This window comes from Pinus tabuliformis, chromosome 1_2 (assembly GCF_031772625.1).
Source record: "Pinus tabuliformis cultivar Carrire ecotype Pingquan chromosome 1_2, CPIR1, whole genome shotgun sequence".
NCBI classification, from domain to species: Eukaryota; Viridiplantae; Streptophyta; class Pinopsida; order Pinales; family Pinaceae; genus Pinus; species Pinus tabuliformis.
In genome coordinates this window covers 365,486,792-365,504,036 of record NC_142298.1, presented here as the reverse complement: position 1 = coordinate 365,504,036, position 17,245 = coordinate 365,486,792, and the positions used below count along the sequence as shown (strand labels likewise).

Below are 17,245 nucleotides of genomic sequence, written 5' to 3'. Positions count from 1 at the left end.
ACTGACCCAAAGCCCTTAGCTTACTCCTCTTCTAATTGAATATCTATTCGAAATAAAACATTGTACTGATTATGAATATTTTTTTAAAGAATGCCAAATCACACAATGGACTCTACCAAGGTACGTAACTTGTGTTCATGGGCGAACATACCCATTGATCTACCTGCTCTACTAGGGAAAAGTAGAGTGCACTCACAAATGAACATAGTTCACTTTCTCAAATTAAACGCCCTGCTATTTAGTTTTCCTGCCAAATATAACCCATACAAGATGCCAGAAATAGCCACAAAGACAATGCCCCCCACTATCTAAAATGACAAGATCTTAAAATAGAAAAATTCTTTTGTTAACCTTACATGCACAACTCTAAAATTAGAAAATATTTTGCAAAAATATAAAACCTCTTGCCCATCATGTGTGCATGTACCCACATGCATCCAAATATAACCCATTGCATAAGTAACGCACACTTCTGAAGATGACCTTGTTTAAAATAACACCATCTTGAAAAAAAAAATAGCATGCATGGCACATTTTTTAAAACTAGCCACATATAAATTAGACTTGATTAAAAATATAAAAGAACTCCCAAAAACATAAATATATGTTTCCAAAGACAAAAATGTAAAATCAAAATTTTGCATGCACATGACTTGCTAAATTAGAATGTTTTAAAAGTATGAAGTTGTTGAAAATAAAGAGATATAATCATTGAGATCATGGAGCGTTGTGCATACCAATGTAAAACCTTGCTAAAAATATGAGTGAAGTCAAGCAAAATGGAGCCGAACATGGTGTTTCTAATGTCAATTTTGAGGATTCCTGAAAATGAAACTTGGCCCAATTGCAAACTCGAGAACCAAAGGGGAATGTCATGAACATGAATGATAATTTACGCTAAAGATGCATGTGACAAATTCATTGTTAAGAATGGCTTCAACTTGGGGAAAGGATTCCCTTGTGGGATGTTGAGAAGCCCCAAAATAGAGATGTTGATGAAACTATGAACTCCCAACTTAGGAGAAAATCATTGGCTCATTGCAACTCAACTCAAATATAATCAACAAGATTTGATTTGATTCTCAACATGATGGAGAAAGTTGGTATATTCTGCACTAAATTCATCAGGTATATAAACGACAAAATAAGAATATTTTATATAATTTTTAGGGACATGAATTCCATCTCGACATCTTCAATTGATTCTCATTCAATAATAGGGGAGGAAAAGCACACACCATTGTAGACCTCATCATTATACCATAATGAATATTTTGAATAGCCAAATGACATAATAAATTTAGAACCACCCTCGAAAAAAAATAGTCATCCTTATTGAGGTCTTTCCAATAGCTTAGAAAACTTCTTGTAGCTTTCCTAAACACACCATATTACTTGCAAGCAATTTTGTCTAGAATTTTTTGGCATCACATTACAAGGACACCACAAACAACTATATCAAGTCTATGTTTTATATCAAAATTGTCATTGAATCTATCAAAACACCTAAGATGTTTCTTAACTGAAACATCATTAGAGCCATGTAACCTTGGAAGGTATTTAGGCCACATGTTTCCATCAATGAATGAATGAGGATATTCACACATGTGAGAGAAGTATATTGAAGCATATCAAATCCCTCCAACTATAATTGGTAGGTGAGACATAAGATCTTGAAAGAAACCACTGCTCATTGATTTGTTGTGTAGCTCCAACCTACTAGTCCTCAGAGGGATTCTAGTTATGAAATTAATTTTTTTCTTATGCTTCAAGGTGTTTTATTTTTATAGGTATATCTCCTATCAAAAAGGCCAAAGATATGAAACTCAAATCTTGCCTCTTTGAACCAAGTCATCAAGTTGTCATGAGTTATGAACTTGACATATGAACTCAAAACCTCAATTTTGTAATACATCCATGAAAATAGGTCTCGAAATGAATCTTGTTAAGTCAAATCTTGTCAGATACATGATATTTTAGTATGGAAAAATAATGAACATGCTATTTCTGACTCAGATACCTTGAATGGTAAGTAACTTCCATTAAACAGAAACCTCTAATCACATATTTTTCAACTGTATTTTGATTATTATTATTTTGTAGACATTGCATCCATATCCTAATTTTGGAGATACTCTCATTCCTTTTTCTATTTTGGACAAGGATCATCCTTTTAGTATGGATTAACTTTGAACCTAAAGTGTTGATTTGGGGTAGCATCAGATGTGCTCTAGCCACAAAATTTGTTGGAGAGGTTGGGGCACAAGAGATCTCCAATACCAGAAAAGGTTTGGGTAGATTCTAAACATATCAAGAGATATTAAAATAACTAATATTTTTAATGGAGTCCCTAAGTTTAAACTTAAGAAAAATAAAATATTAATGAGTATTGATATGAATCTGTGTTAGAGTGGTCCAAAAGACATGGATCAAGCCAGATCTAATCTTAGCCATTGATTAGGGACTTAATCTCAGTAATTGAATCATCAACAAGAAAAGTATGAAAACCCTCAGATAGTTGCACCGGTTTTCGCACATTGGGTTTTTTCGGGGACATTAATCCAAAAATAATGGTGTCATGTGGTGTGTTTGTTCTTGTTTCTTTTAGTTGTTGATCTGTAATATGTTGAGCATGCACTGGTGTTTATTTTCAGTGTTTACTTTGTAAATAACTTGTTAAAGAAAAATAACAAGTAGGTAGGAATAAATCAGAAAAAGTGCATGAAGGGTTTCTAAACTAAGTAACCTTAGAAACTTCAACATGGTATCAGAGCGAGATTGCAGATCATAGGAGGACTAAAAGACATCAGCCGAGCGGAGCAATAACAGTAGAAAACAGTTGTCCCGAGTTGAAAGAAGTTGTTTCTAGTAGTGCAGAAGCTAAGAAGTGTAACACAGAGCCAACCAGAGCCACGCAGAAGAAGCCAAGAGCTGCGCAGAGCCTCAGAGAGGCTAGCGTTGCTGAGCAGAGGGCCAGAGAGCTGACGCAAGGCATCCCAAGGCTGATGTAGAGCTAGCGTGAGGCAAAGAAGGGTTGACACAATTCACAGAGAGGCAATTGCTGGAGTCTAGAAGGCTGTAGAAATATTGCAGAGTGGAGTTGGTGAGGTACTGTAGTCAGAACAGTACCTGATAGAGCAGGGCCATAGGAGTTGTTATCTAGGGTTTCTAGCCAAGGAACCTGGATCAGCAATGCAGTTGCACAAGACGATCGGAGTAGGGGGCATCTCGACAAGCGGCAGAAGGATTTCTAAGAGGGAAATCAGGACTCAGAGGGAGTCCAGAAGAGAACTTCCAGACGAGAAGTAGGGACTTAGAGGAGTCAAACAAAGAACTTCCAGGAGGGAAGTAGAGGAGAGTCATGGCACTACACAGGGTAAGAGACTAGGATAGACTAGACGGAGCATTGAACTTCGCAGTCTGGATGGCTAGAATCTTTTCAGTGCTTAACAGGAATCGTGTCAAGAGCTTCTCCCTGAAGTTTATCGCTATCCCAATCGACCCCAATGATAATGACAAGTATGAAGAGGCGATGGCGAGGACCAAGTGCATTATCCTTGACGGGGTCAAGGATCATGTGGTACCACATATAGCCAAGAAGGAAACGGCAGTTGAGATGTGGAAGGCTCTTAAGAACCTGTACCAGCATACTTTTGAGCAGAGAAGAATGTTGTTCGAGAACCAAATGAGGTCGTACCAGATGAAGAAGGGTCAATCAATTGACACCTTCCTCGAAGGACTGAATGAGATTCGAGACCAGTTGACTGCTATAAGAGCGACACCAGGTCAGAAGCTTATGGTGAGGAAAGCCTTGAATGTTGTCACAGAAGATTGGGAAGATTGGGAAGTGTTTGCCCAGAGTATCCTGGACAGAGTGACTCTCCTACCTTGGGACGAGATGTGGGCAGTGCTTCACGAGGAAGAGATCAGATGGTAGTCAAAGGCAGGTAGCAGCAGCAAATGGATCAAAGTTTAGCCAGAGGAGGAGGATGTGGCCCTAGCATCTGAGGGAAATCAGGAGAAGCAGAAGAAGAAAGATCTCTCCAAGATCAAGTGCTTCCACTATGGGGAGATGGGTCATTATGCGACCCAGTGCCCAAGGAAGAAGAGTATGGGAGAGTCTTCCGAGACTAAGGCAGCGCCAGCACCGGCAGAGAGGGAAGTTTTGACAGATGATGACTATGCATTGAGTGCACACACGCCACTTGAGCAGAAGTGGGGAGACATCGAGTTGTAGTCAGGTGGACTACAGGCGATGAGGGGCAGGATCCTCGAGGTATCCAGCCTCTTGGATTAGACCTTGCTACGGGAGCCCCGAAGAGGAGTAGTAGGACTGATTGATGTGGGTAGAGACGGATGCAGATGGAGCAGTTGAGAGAGCTACAATGCAAACGTCCCAAGACAGTGCAGAGCTAGCAAGCTACAACAGTGCGAGAGGCACAGGAGTGTTGCACCAGTGCAGGAAGGAATAACGAGGTGTGCAACAGTGCGAGATGCAAGGAGTTGTTGCAGTAGCGCAGAGGTCAGAGAGAGGGAGAACTTGTCAGCGACAAAGGGAGCTTCAGCATCACTGGGTATTTCTAGTCCAAGAGGGAGGTCAATTGGGAGATCAGTTACTTACTTCTCAGTAACTGAGTTGCAGTGCAACAGTGGGCAGCACGATGAGAGAAGGTGAAGTGCGGATGCAGTTCTGGAAGAAAGGACCAACAGCAACACGAATGCAGAGGGAGTTGTTGTACAAATGCAACAGTAGTAGTGGCAAAACCATGGGCAACAGTACATGGCAACAGTGCAGAGGATGTTGGGCAGGAAGGCCTAACATCAGTGCATGTACCAATGCCGGATGATCAGAGCAATACTCAATGAGGAGTATTGCTAGAGCACAGTCCTTGCTAAGAGGGAGTGTTGATTTGGGGTAGCATCGGATGTGCTCTAGCCATGAAATTTGATGGAGAGGTTGGGTCACATGAGATCTCCAATACACAGAAAAAGAGATCATAATAACACAAATAACACCACAAATTAACCTATAATAATATGTCATCCCCTTACCATAGACTTTAATGTAACACTAATACCACAAGTTACCTTCTAATACTATGTCATCTCACTTACCCCATTACATACCATGTCAAATCTTTATCTCACTTACCCCATTACATACCATGTCAAATCTCTATGTACCAAAGTTAACCTCTAATGCTATGTCATCTCCCTTGCCTCATTACCTACTATGTCAAATCTCTATATAACCCCTTTTAATTTCACCCTCTTTAATTTAGAATAATTATTTTTTACTATTAATTATTGTAATCCACTTATACCACTCTGTCATTTATCCACCAACTTGACATTATTTCAGTGGTTGATGTGACAAGCGCCATCCCATACATAACGATCTGCTATAATTCTCTTAAAAGTCTATTTTGACAGATTGTAAGTGATAGATATTACATGGTTTATAGGTTGCATAGAGCTGAAAAGTCTGAACCTGTGCTAGAACAAGAAGAACAGAATTTCATTAGACGAAAAACTTTGTATATGAACTCTCTTTTTTTATATATAGAGACAGCTTATTTTTTCCTCTGAAAAAACCATATCTATTTTCTCCTCATATCTAAATATATTATGGAGGTTATGCATGTCTTACTCTTAAGTTTCTATCCACTAAACATAGTTAGCTTACAAATTACAAGGATTGAAATTGATATCATTGAAAATGTTTTTTCTGTTATTTTAAAATTCTCTTGGTTGAAAATGATATCATGGCGTTATCATGTTTGGCTAAAATGCCACGGCCAGGATCAGCAACTGCAAGATTAAGATCAATTGTAAGAATAAGATTAATATTAAAAGAAGGTTAAAATAGATGTTATGGCCAGAATTGGAAAGTATTTTAAATAAGATAGTAGATTTTAGAATATTACACAAATTTAATGGATACCAGTAAACTGAAATGGTTAGTTTGTTGTTTGAACTTTGAAAAATTCATTTATATTCATGTAATTAAAAGCCAGCGTCTGTAAAATTTGATTCACACCATTCGTTTGTATTCTTTGGTGAGTAAAAAAAATGCATAGCTCCATGAATAGTTGATCATGGACGTCGTAAAGGATGGTAGAGACTTGGCATCCTTCTAGGAGGCAACTCATGGAGGATGAAAAGGACCAATCCTGCAGGAACAATCTCCACAAGCGCGTAGTATACAAGCTCCAGAATTGGATGAATCTTCACAATGCCAAGCTGAGCCACAGCAACAAAACCAGACCTTATCAAAAAACTTGCAAAACATATCGTTATCACACACCTAACCTCACGGAGCTTCTTGCTGCGCCTTCTCTCATCGAGTGGAAACCATCTGAGCATTAAAAAAAGCCTTCCTCCAAAAACCAAGAAACCCAACGCTGCAACAAACGATATAACCGCAACAAACAATGACCCCATCACCTCCAGCACAACATTGTGGCCAACCCTCCACATGAATACCCAAATGCAGAACTTGGTAACATAAATCAAACCATTCACAATAATATAGGCCGGCCGAATTGTGCGAATCCACGGGCTTCCTCGTGCCTGATAATATACCTGTGCCCAAAACAGCACAAGTAATGTATACGCGGTCAAGAATAGTAATCCTGGAAATTCTAGCACTGCAACTGCAAAAACCCTTGGCTTCAACGCGAGCACGCGACTGTGGAATCCAAAGGTGAGAACTCGTGCTCCACAGACGATGAAGTTCAGGAAATGGAAAAGCTTCTGTATTGTCCAACCAAATTCTGGAACGCGTATTTGAATCAGAATGGTTTGTACGAGGGCCACAATGCCAACAAACGCGTAACCAATGGAGATTACTGTGTACAAATCCGCTGCCACCAGCCATTCGCTAGCTGAGTCCTTGGTCTTCTCCCACCATCCTGCTGCAGCGACAGTAGCCGCACATTCTGCTATCAACCTCAACATTCTGCTAATTTGTTCAAATTCTCACCATCTCGCAAGCCAGCATTTCATAAACCATGATTTAAAGTAGAACAACCATATATAAAGTTGAAAGACGTCTCTCTCTTTATAATCAATGGCGCCGGTTGGTTTACCTGATAATAACATTTTTAATTTTAATTTATCTTATATCATATTTTTAATTTTTTATAATATAATATATAATTATAATATTTCTTTTTTTTCCAACCAGTGTCTATAACCTCTCTGAAATATGAACAAATGTCTTCCAAGGTAAGACATTTATAAGTAAATAAAATACTTGAGAATGATATTTAATATAAAATAAGCCATTTCAACTTCTTATATTCAACCAAACATATCTCAACACACCTATTGTTACTTGTGCATGGTTGTTCTATGCCTTTGTGGTGTTTGGTACGTGGAGAAATTTTGAATTTATGTCACTTAGGAAATATTTAGTATTTTCTCTTTTAGTCTCCTTTTCTTTTGAGTATTTATCATAGGGGTCTAAGTTTTTTTTATTTAGTTATTCTAAAGAGTTGTTTTATTATTGATATCTATTATTTTTATTTTTTATTTTTTTTGAATTTGAGATAGATAAATATGTAATTTTTCTATATTAATAAATTTTAAGTAGAAATAAAAATAAAAATAAATCTATACCTCAAAATATAATTTGATTTATTTACTTTTATCATTATAAATATCAATAATAAAAATATTGTAGGTATAGATATTATTATTATTTAAATTTATAGTTATAGTTATAAATATCAATAATAATGACATTTTCCAAGTAAAAATATTAAAAACATGTAATTTCCAAATCTGTAGCATTTTTCTTTTACTTTTTAAGAAAAAATTTTTTGTCAAAAAAATATATATATTAATTATATCTGTTGTTTTTTTCATCTCAATTTTTTAGGAAATCAGAATCACTTATCCAAAGTCTTAGCCTTCTGTATTATTACTATCTAAATTTGTTTTCCGTTGAATATACGTATGCTCCAATCTAAGGTTCGGAGCCAAAAATTATAGCACCATTTTTGTTCATTTTTTATACCTTTCTCATTAGTATAATGAAGGTTAAAGATTAACTTTTGTTGTCTATAAAGGAAAAATGGTGAAAACTAAGAAAAAAATTGTATCCCATAATATTTATGATTGTGAGTGTTTCACAACTTTTAAAGCAGTGATATGATGTTCTTGTCATTTTTTACATTGATTTATTTTGTATTTTTTGTACTTTTTCTAGACTTAAAATTTTTAGCCAAAATTATTATATTTCAAAAGAAGGAAAACTAAACTTTTAAGGTAGCATATTTGGCAAAGCATGTAAACATGTTACATAAAATATTGTGAGGTTGTTGGTTTGATCCTCTAATTAACCCAAATCCATGTTAGACAGAATCCAAACCACCCCATTTTTTTATTCCACGGTCACAAAAAGTTGTGTTATTGGATCCCTTTTCCTTTATTGAAAATTTCAAAAATCACCAACAAGTCTTGAAATAGTGGATTTTGGCCCATTTTGACGGCCACAAACCACCTGGAATTTGGAAAAATGTGTCGCTATATTTCCTCATGCCTGCTCTTGGTCCTTAATATCTAAATTTCACCATCAATAGGGCTATTGGTAATGTGTACAACCTTATTCTTTGACAAGCACTAATTTTCATTTTCCAAGATTCTAGAGTTGAATCAAGAAGTCACTATCACTGGCACTTATATTTCTCATCATTGTGGACTTGCCCTTTAAATTTCACCTTACTTTAAGCGTCTATGATCCTAGTATGGCCAAAACAAGATTTAGTCTCCAAGATTTTTTTAACAACAAATTATTTCGCTAACATGGGATGACGCATGTACATTGATATGGAACTGGTGCAATGAGTTAACCTCTATCGTTTCCATGTCATATCCCTTGCCTCATTACCTACCATGTCAAATCTCTATGGCCCTTATTTACTTTTTTCCTCTTTACTTTAAAATAGTTATTTTTTATTATTAATTCTTGTGGTCCACCAATACCCCTTTATCATTTATCCACTACTTGGCATGATTTCATTGGTTGATGTGAAAAGGGGATCCCATATCTAAGCATCTATCTTAAACACATGTTGTGGAGGTTAAGCTTGTTAATTCTTAAAATTAACCTTTGCCTCCACAAATAGCTTACATCCTAAGGTCATGCATCACCTAAACAATAATTGTGAAGGGATTTTGACCATTTGAAATACCATTCCCCATGCCTCCATAAATTACTCACCATTTTTGTCAATCAATCTACCCTGCAGTCGTGGACCCTACCTCACAGATGCCACCAATGCACCCAAATTCCATGTGGCACCACTTGACACCTCTCTCTCTCACACACACACACACATCTTCTTTGTATATTAATCCACTCCTATGAACATATTTGAACCTGTTGCTTATAGTTTCAATGCCATTCTAGGAAATTGTAAACCACAATTTTCACAATTTTTGCTTGATTCCTTCCATCAAAGTGAATTTTATAACCATGAATTACAAAAATCATGGCTCTATATGCTCTAACAGGAATCCAACTTAGGAAATTACCCATCATTCCAACAATTACTAGATTTAGAATACTTCATCAATTATTCTTCTTGAGGTGTAATGTCAAACACATAATCTGCAAAACTGTATTTTCTTCGGATAGAAGCTAGTTTTTTACCCATAAAATTCCATTTTTCTAACCAAAATCTATAATATTATATTATAACATACCCAATACCTATTTTCACCTCCTCAGGATATGGGGTACTTCATGAAACAACCAATTCTCCACTCTTATTGTTGTAATACCAATATGTCTCGTACCTAGCCATCTAATTAGGCTAAAAATCAACATTTTTCATTTCTAATACCAATCTCCTCACTATCCTACTATTAATAAATGCATTCAAGCATGATAACAAAACTTATTTAAACATAATTAGTCACTTGGATAATGCCGCTACAGTTGCAAAGGGACGTAAACATTCAACAAAATTAATTAAACTAGAAACCAATTCAATCCATAAGATAAACAACATTAATTCAACATTATCATGAATAAATTTGGAGCACTTATATTTCTAGGAAGTTAATCATAAATTAGTTGCATATAAAGGACAATCCACTTGTTGTACCTCTGAGATAGTAGTAGTTCAACTACCAATGCCAGAGCATCTAAAATAATTGTTTTTGGGTTTTTGGTTTTAGTTTTGGAAGACCAATGAATGAAGACAGATGTAGAATTGACTGGCATAAATTTATTTCAAATATATATTTATTATGAGAGTATTATTGGCATAGGATATACCAGAGGGATTTCGCGGTTCCGAGGTGAGTTTTGAGCTAGGGTTATAGGCTTTCAGAGGTTGTTCTCCATGGAAGGACGCAAAGGAGGGAGCTCCACTCCCTCCTACAAGTAGGCAATGGAAAGCAAAGGTAAAAAACCGATAGAAGATGATAGAGGTCCTTCAGATGTAAGGCAAAAGGGAAGAGGAGCAAGATGGCTCTAAATCCAGGGAGAATAATAACACTAAAGAAAGCGAGGAAGCGGACAAGAAACAGGGAACAAAAGACAAAGCACAAAAGGGACCATGCAAGCCCAAAACTACAATCACGCCCAGAGTAGTTTTGAATGATCCTACTCTGCAGGTGCATAGGGACCACATGCAAACATATGCAATCATTTGTAAATTCATGGGCTTATGGCCCACTGAAAAAGCTTTACAAACATGGATTAAATACCACTAGAAACCAAAAGGAAGCATAGAACTACATCTTGGGTCAAAGGGATTCTTTACTATAGTCTTTGCAAATATTGAAGATAAGGACAGAGTGTTTGAAGGAGGGCCCTACTTTTACGCAATAACAGGCCTGTACATGCGACCATGGGTTATGAATTTTGTCCCAAAACGAGAAACTTTTACCTCGGTACCAGTTTGGGTTAGACTCTACTCTCTACCTTTGGATTATTGGCAACTGGAATCCTTATCTGCCATAGGAAATAAGCTAGGGTGTTTTGTCAAAGCCTCTGAGGCTACCAGAAGGGGAAAATACACATCCTTTGCAAGAATATGTGTGGAAATGGGTATTTCTGGAGCTTTGCCGCAAGAGGTAATCTTGGAAGTGTTTGATGAAGAATGGGTACAAACAGTGGATTATGAACACATCCCATTCAAATGTCGTAAATGCCATGAGCATGGGCATCTATTTAGAGATTTCCCTCTCAGTAAAACATAAAACAAGGGTAAAACTAACACCATGAAAGATACTGAAAGCTTTCATAAGGTGGTCCAGAAAGGAAAAGGAAGCAAAAGGGGATCGAAGCTACTTCATTCAGAAAAGCAACAAGCCAGTCAAAACAGGTTTGAAGCCCTAGAAGAGGAGGATGTGATAATGGAAGCAGACGAGGTCAAGGGAGATAGTCCAGTGGAGGAGGAGAACGAAGAGAATGATGAGCAAACCCAAAATAGAAATAAACAAAAAGAAGAAATGATGAGTGACATAGAACTGGATATGGACTAGGAAATGACCCAGAGTGAGATGGAAATGGAGGACCACAAACTACAGGAGATTCTTGAGAAAGAGAACCTAGATCTAGAAGGATTCTTGAAACAAGGAACCAGGGAGGGAGTGGATTCATTACCTCCAGAGGAGTTCCACAGAGTTCAACAGTTGTTCTTATGGAAAACTCAGACCAAAGGGCTGGAAAAGCAAGGGAAAAATGAAAGACAGGGTAGTGAAGGTGTGAAAGCTATGAAAACCACACCAGGATTAGCACCCAGAATCCCAGGAAAGAAAAGAGGCCGAAAAAAGCAGAACGAACTGTTGATGGAATGTGGAAAGCTAATGATAGACTCAGGTAAGATGAAAGACCTATCCAGTTACTCCTTTACAAATCTTTAATAATGAATTTCACTTCTTGGAATATAAGAGGTCTAGGCAGTAAAAGAAAACAAAGATTACTTAGTAATAGGATGAAACAAGCAACACCGGATGTGATCTTCATCCAGGAAACTAAATGTTACATGCAAACAATAAAAGAGATTCACAGCAAATGGCTCAATAAATTTGAGTTTCTGGAAGTCAAAGCAGAGAATACAGCAGGAGGACTTCTCATGCTTTGGAAACCCCAAAAAATTGACATTATAGATGTTGAGACATCTATAGATTATCTTTCAGTGGTCATTCAACCAGTGGGAGATAAGGAAATTTACCTGGTTACGAATGTGTATGGCCCCCAAAGATTGGATGGTAAACTCAAGCTTTTAAACTCCCTACAGGATATTAGGGAAAGACATGCAAGAATCCCTTGGATCTTAGGGGGTGATTTCAACATGATCAAATCGTTGTCGAAGAAAAAAGGGGGTACCACAATTATAAAAAAGGACTCCTGTGCATTTCAATCCTTCATAGAAAATATGAAGCTAGTGGATATTGTAATGAACAATGGTACCTATACTTGGAACAATAAAAGAGGAGGAGAGTCTCAGGTGGCCTCCAAACTAGATAGATTCATAATCTCAGAAGATCTTATGATCAAGGATAAAGACAGTTGCAAGAGTTCTCCCCTTTGGAGGCTCGAATCACTGGCCGGTGCAACTCGAAATTCAGGGCATTGGTAACCCTAGGAATAGACCTTCCAGATTTGAAAACATCTGGCTCTCCCACCCATATTTCAACAACAACATTGCCATCTGGTGGGCAGAAGATTTGAATATTCAGGGCACAAGAATGTTCCTTCTTCAAAAAATACTCAAACATATCAAACTCCATCCCAAGGAGTGGAACAAGAAGGAATATGGCAACATTTTTGAAGCAAAATAAAACTATTGAGGGAAAAATGCAGGAACTCAACCAACCCCTTATCACAGAAGGTTTTGATAAAGATAGAAATGATCAGGCAACTAAATATCATCAAGAATGGGAGAACTTATGTAAACAACAGGAAATTTTTTGGAGGCAAAAGTCCAGAGTTCAATGGCTAAAAGAAGGAGAACGTAACACTAAATTCTTCCACAGATCCACTATGGCGAACAGAGCTCACAATAGGATTTCTTCGATCAAGGACAAGGAAGGTAACCTGCTCAACTCTCATGAAGAAATAGAAGCAGTTCTGGTTTAGCACTTTCATGGTATTGCACAGGAAACCTATTCAGACAGAGATCAATCCATCAGGGTTATATCAAGACACGTACCTAAGCTGGTTACCAGAGAGGACAATTTCAACCTCAATAGACCGGTGTCGGAAGAGGAGGTCAATGAGGTCCTAAAAGAAATGCAAAATGGTAAGGCACCAGGCCCGGATGGATTCAATGTAGATTTCTTTAAAGCTTGTTGGAACATAGTGAAGTAGGACATTCTAGACATAGTGGAAGACTCTAGAAGGGACAAAACCATATTGAAGGCACTTAATACCACCTTTATATCCCTGATCCCTAAACAGGATTTGGCTTAAACTCCTAATAGGTTTAGATCCATTGCCTTATGTAATGTGGTCTACAAGATTATATCCAAAGTTGTGGCCAATAGACTTAAACCTCTTCTTCCCACCCTGGTGTCAGTTGAACAATCTATATATGTGGAAGGTAGACAAATCCTTGATAGCATCATTCAAGCTCATGAGGTGGTGCACTCATTGAAAATCAATAGGAAAGATGGAATGATCATGCAATTGGATATAGCAAAAGCTTATGATAAGCTGAATTGGACCTATATCAGAAAAGTTCTCACAGCTTTTGGGTTTGATCATAACTGGATCAGATGGGTAATGGCCCTAATTACTTCTCCCAGTTTTTCAATTCTTGTTAATGGATCTCCCTCGAATACTTTTACTCCTTCAAGAGGCCTCAGGCAGGGAGATCCACTCTCTCCCTTTCTCTTCATACTCATGATGGAAGGGCTAGGTCGAGCAATCAAGCAAGCTAAAGTAGCTGGTAAAGTCAAAGGTATCCAACTTTCTGAAGATGGCCAGGCCTTAACTCATCAACAATCTGTTGATGATACCATGCTACAAGGTATCCCCATGGTCAAAGAAGCTCTAGCTTATAGGCAAATCCTGAGAGACTTTGCTATGGCTTCAGGTATGGAAGTTAATCTCTCCAAATCTAATATTTTTTTCTTTAATACTCACATTGCTATTCATAGAATATTTCCAGAATTTTGGGCTTTCAAAGGGAGTCCCTCCCTTCAAAATATTTGGGAGTTCCTCTAACAGCCACACCTTTACACAAGAGCATTTGGGAGCCAATGATTAACAAACTGCAAGATAAAATCAGGAAATGGACTATTAGATCTTTAAATTTGGCTGGTAGGTTAGTGCTAACCAAGGTTGTCCTACAATCAATCCCAGTCTTCATGCTATCTACTCTTCCAGCACCAAAAGGAGTCCTACAACAACTCAGAACCATACAAAGAGACTTTCTTTGGGGCAAGGGGGAAGAACGAAAGAAATGGGCCTTGGTAGCATGGGAAAAAATCTACAAACCTAAAATCTATGGTGGGCTTGGATTGGATGATCCTGAGATTCTAAGCAAGGTTTTAGGAGCTAAATTATGGTGGCGATGGGTTAAAGACCCAGAGGCTCAGTGGGCAATGATTTGGAAAGAAAAATATGCCAGCACTTGGCAAAACAATGATCTAATAAGAATGTCAGGACATAGAAAGGGCTCACACATTTGGAATAAGGCCTGGGATAACCAGGGCTTAGTCCAAGGAAACAACTTCTGGGAAATCAGAGATGGAAACCTAGCCCTATTCTGGGAGGATAGATGGCAACAAGAACCTATATTGTTAAAAGAAGACTTGAGGGATCTCAAGGAAGAAACAGATACCAAAGGGTTATCTAAAGTAAAAGACTTTTGGGATCAAACCAACAGTAATGGAAAATGGAGAACCTGGAGGAACTTTGATTTTAGGGATGACAACCCCCTGAAGGCTAAAGCAGAGACTCTAAAAAAAATGTTAGAACAAAGGAAGATTTTGAAGTCAGAGGGGCAAGATCAGCTAAGATGGGGCAACAAGAATGAGGGTGCCTTTAATCTCAAGGAAGCAAAACTCATTCTCCTTGACCTTAACTCACAAGCTCCGGATAAGATTTGGCTAGACCTATGGAGACACCAAGGTTGGATGAAAATCAAACTATTCATGTGGTTGGTTCAACATAGGAAAATTCTGACCTGGGATAACATTAGGAAGAGGGGTATTCTGGGGCCTTCCAGATGTCAGCTCTATGAAGCTCAAGAGGAAACTATGGAGCACCTTCTCAATAATTGCATTTTCACCTCCAGTTTGTGGGATTCTTTTGCCACCATTTTCCAACAGACTGATAGAGACAAAACGAATATCATCACTACCCTAAACATTTGGAGAAGAAACTTTTCAGATAATGAAGTTCTTGGCTCAGCATGGACCATCTTTCCAAGCTTCATTATCTGGAATGTCTGGAAAGAAAGGAACAATAGAATCTTCAAGAATGAAAAGAGGCCATCCCAATACATTTTTAAGCTAATCTTAAAACAACTCAAGGAAACGGTTAGCACTATTGTGCGAAATCTTCCTAAGAACCCTCCTTCTACAATTGATTTGAGAATTCTCTGTGAATTCGGTATGCAAGATCTTACTCCTCAAGGCTTGGAAATGAAAGTTATCTCCCTGGAGTTTGAGAAATGTTTCTGGCATCCTCCCCCTAAGGGCTTTTTGAAATTCAACATTGATGGGGCTTCAAAAGGCAATCCAGGCACCGCTGGTTATGGAGATGTGTTAAGGGATGAGAATGGAAGTGTCCTTTTTATCTTCCACTATCATTTAGGAAAAGCCACCAATAACATGGCGAAATTTATGGCTATGGAGCAATGTTTAGATCTCCTGGAACAGGAAAACCGACAAAATGTGATAGTTGAAGCTGATTCTGAGCTAATCATCAACTCGGTCAAGAGGATCAGCTGGGGAACAAAGCCAAAAAAATTCTCAAAGAACTGGAGGCTGATCCAAGGCTTTCAATGGATTCAGCATCACATCCAGAGCCTTCGCACAATCAACTTTAATCATGTTCGAAGGTCGGTGAATAAAATGGTGGATCTTCTAGCCAATCAAGGTGTGATCAGCACAGAGAACAGGATTGCGTTGAACTGGCAAGAGCTACCTCCGAGTAGGCTAAAAGAGATTTTTCATGACCAAGCAGATGAAGATAGAATCGTGTTTCGAAGTAGAGCTCTGGATACGGAATCCAGTTGATTCAGACAATCCAAGTGGTAACCAGTCGGATGGCTCTGGTTCTGCGAAGATTGGTAGTTTAGGGGGAATTTCCTCTTTCCTCAGTTCTGGAAGAAAAGACTCATCGGAAAGCACTCTCGGCGGCCGCAATACCATAATTTTTCCGTCCAGGATCGAAATACCGAGTCGGGGATGGTTTTCAGGCAATCGCAGGCCTTGCAGGTGGAAAACGGTATTTCTGATTTTGCAGCGATCCCATACAGAGAGCTACACCTGGCGGTGGGGCCGGTTTGAATATTTCCCTAATCACATGCTAAAGTTCGGTGACATTGGTCAGTGCGAAATGATTATCGGCCATTGGATCAAATGAAGCGGATCAACAGCTGGGAATGGTCAAGCAAGTAGGTGGTTGGGATGGGTAAGTGTCACACTTATTAACATTGCGAAATAGCCCTCTGACTTTGGATTGCGTCTGCTGGATCAACGGTGAAGTTCAGAGGGTCAGGTTGGTCAGTTGGCGGGAAGAGTGTTTGCTCTTCTTTATTGGCGGGCTGAAAAAGTGGGCGGGTGTTTTTGGTCAAGGTCCGCTCTACAATCCCGCAAGTTGGTGGGTCTCTCATTTATGACATATGTTTAGTTCGTGGTTTTGGTTTCGTTGTCGGATTCAACTTTGTTCTACCTTGTTTAGCATTTTAGAGTTTAGAGGTGGGGTGTTTAGGGGCAGGGACTTTTGCCTCAGACCCGTTTCCCATTTGGTTTTCAGGTCTCTCCCTTGGTCCACAACTCCTTGTGGATTGATGTAAATTTTGTATATCATTAATGAAAAAGAAGGTCCTACTCTTGCTTTAGCAAAAAAAAGAAGACAGATGTAGAATTGAAATACTTAATCCTTTGGATAATATTAATATCTCAACAAAGGGCTGCTATAAAGCTTTACATAGTGATATAGATCAAATAGTGGTGAGAAGAAGACAAAAAATAATATGATTATCACAGTTTCCCGACTATCAAACAGAACAATCATAAGTATGAAAACCTTCTAAACTACGTT

General features: G+C 38.2%; 1 pseudogene; it reads right to left on the bottom strand.

Annotated features, from left to right (window-relative positions):
* Positions 1–6,096: 6,096 nt before the first annotated feature.
* Positions 6,097–6,960, bottom strand: LOC149205889 (tobamovirus multiplication protein 1 pseudogene; annotated as a pseudogene).
* Positions 6,961–17,245: the final 10,285 nt, after the last annotated feature.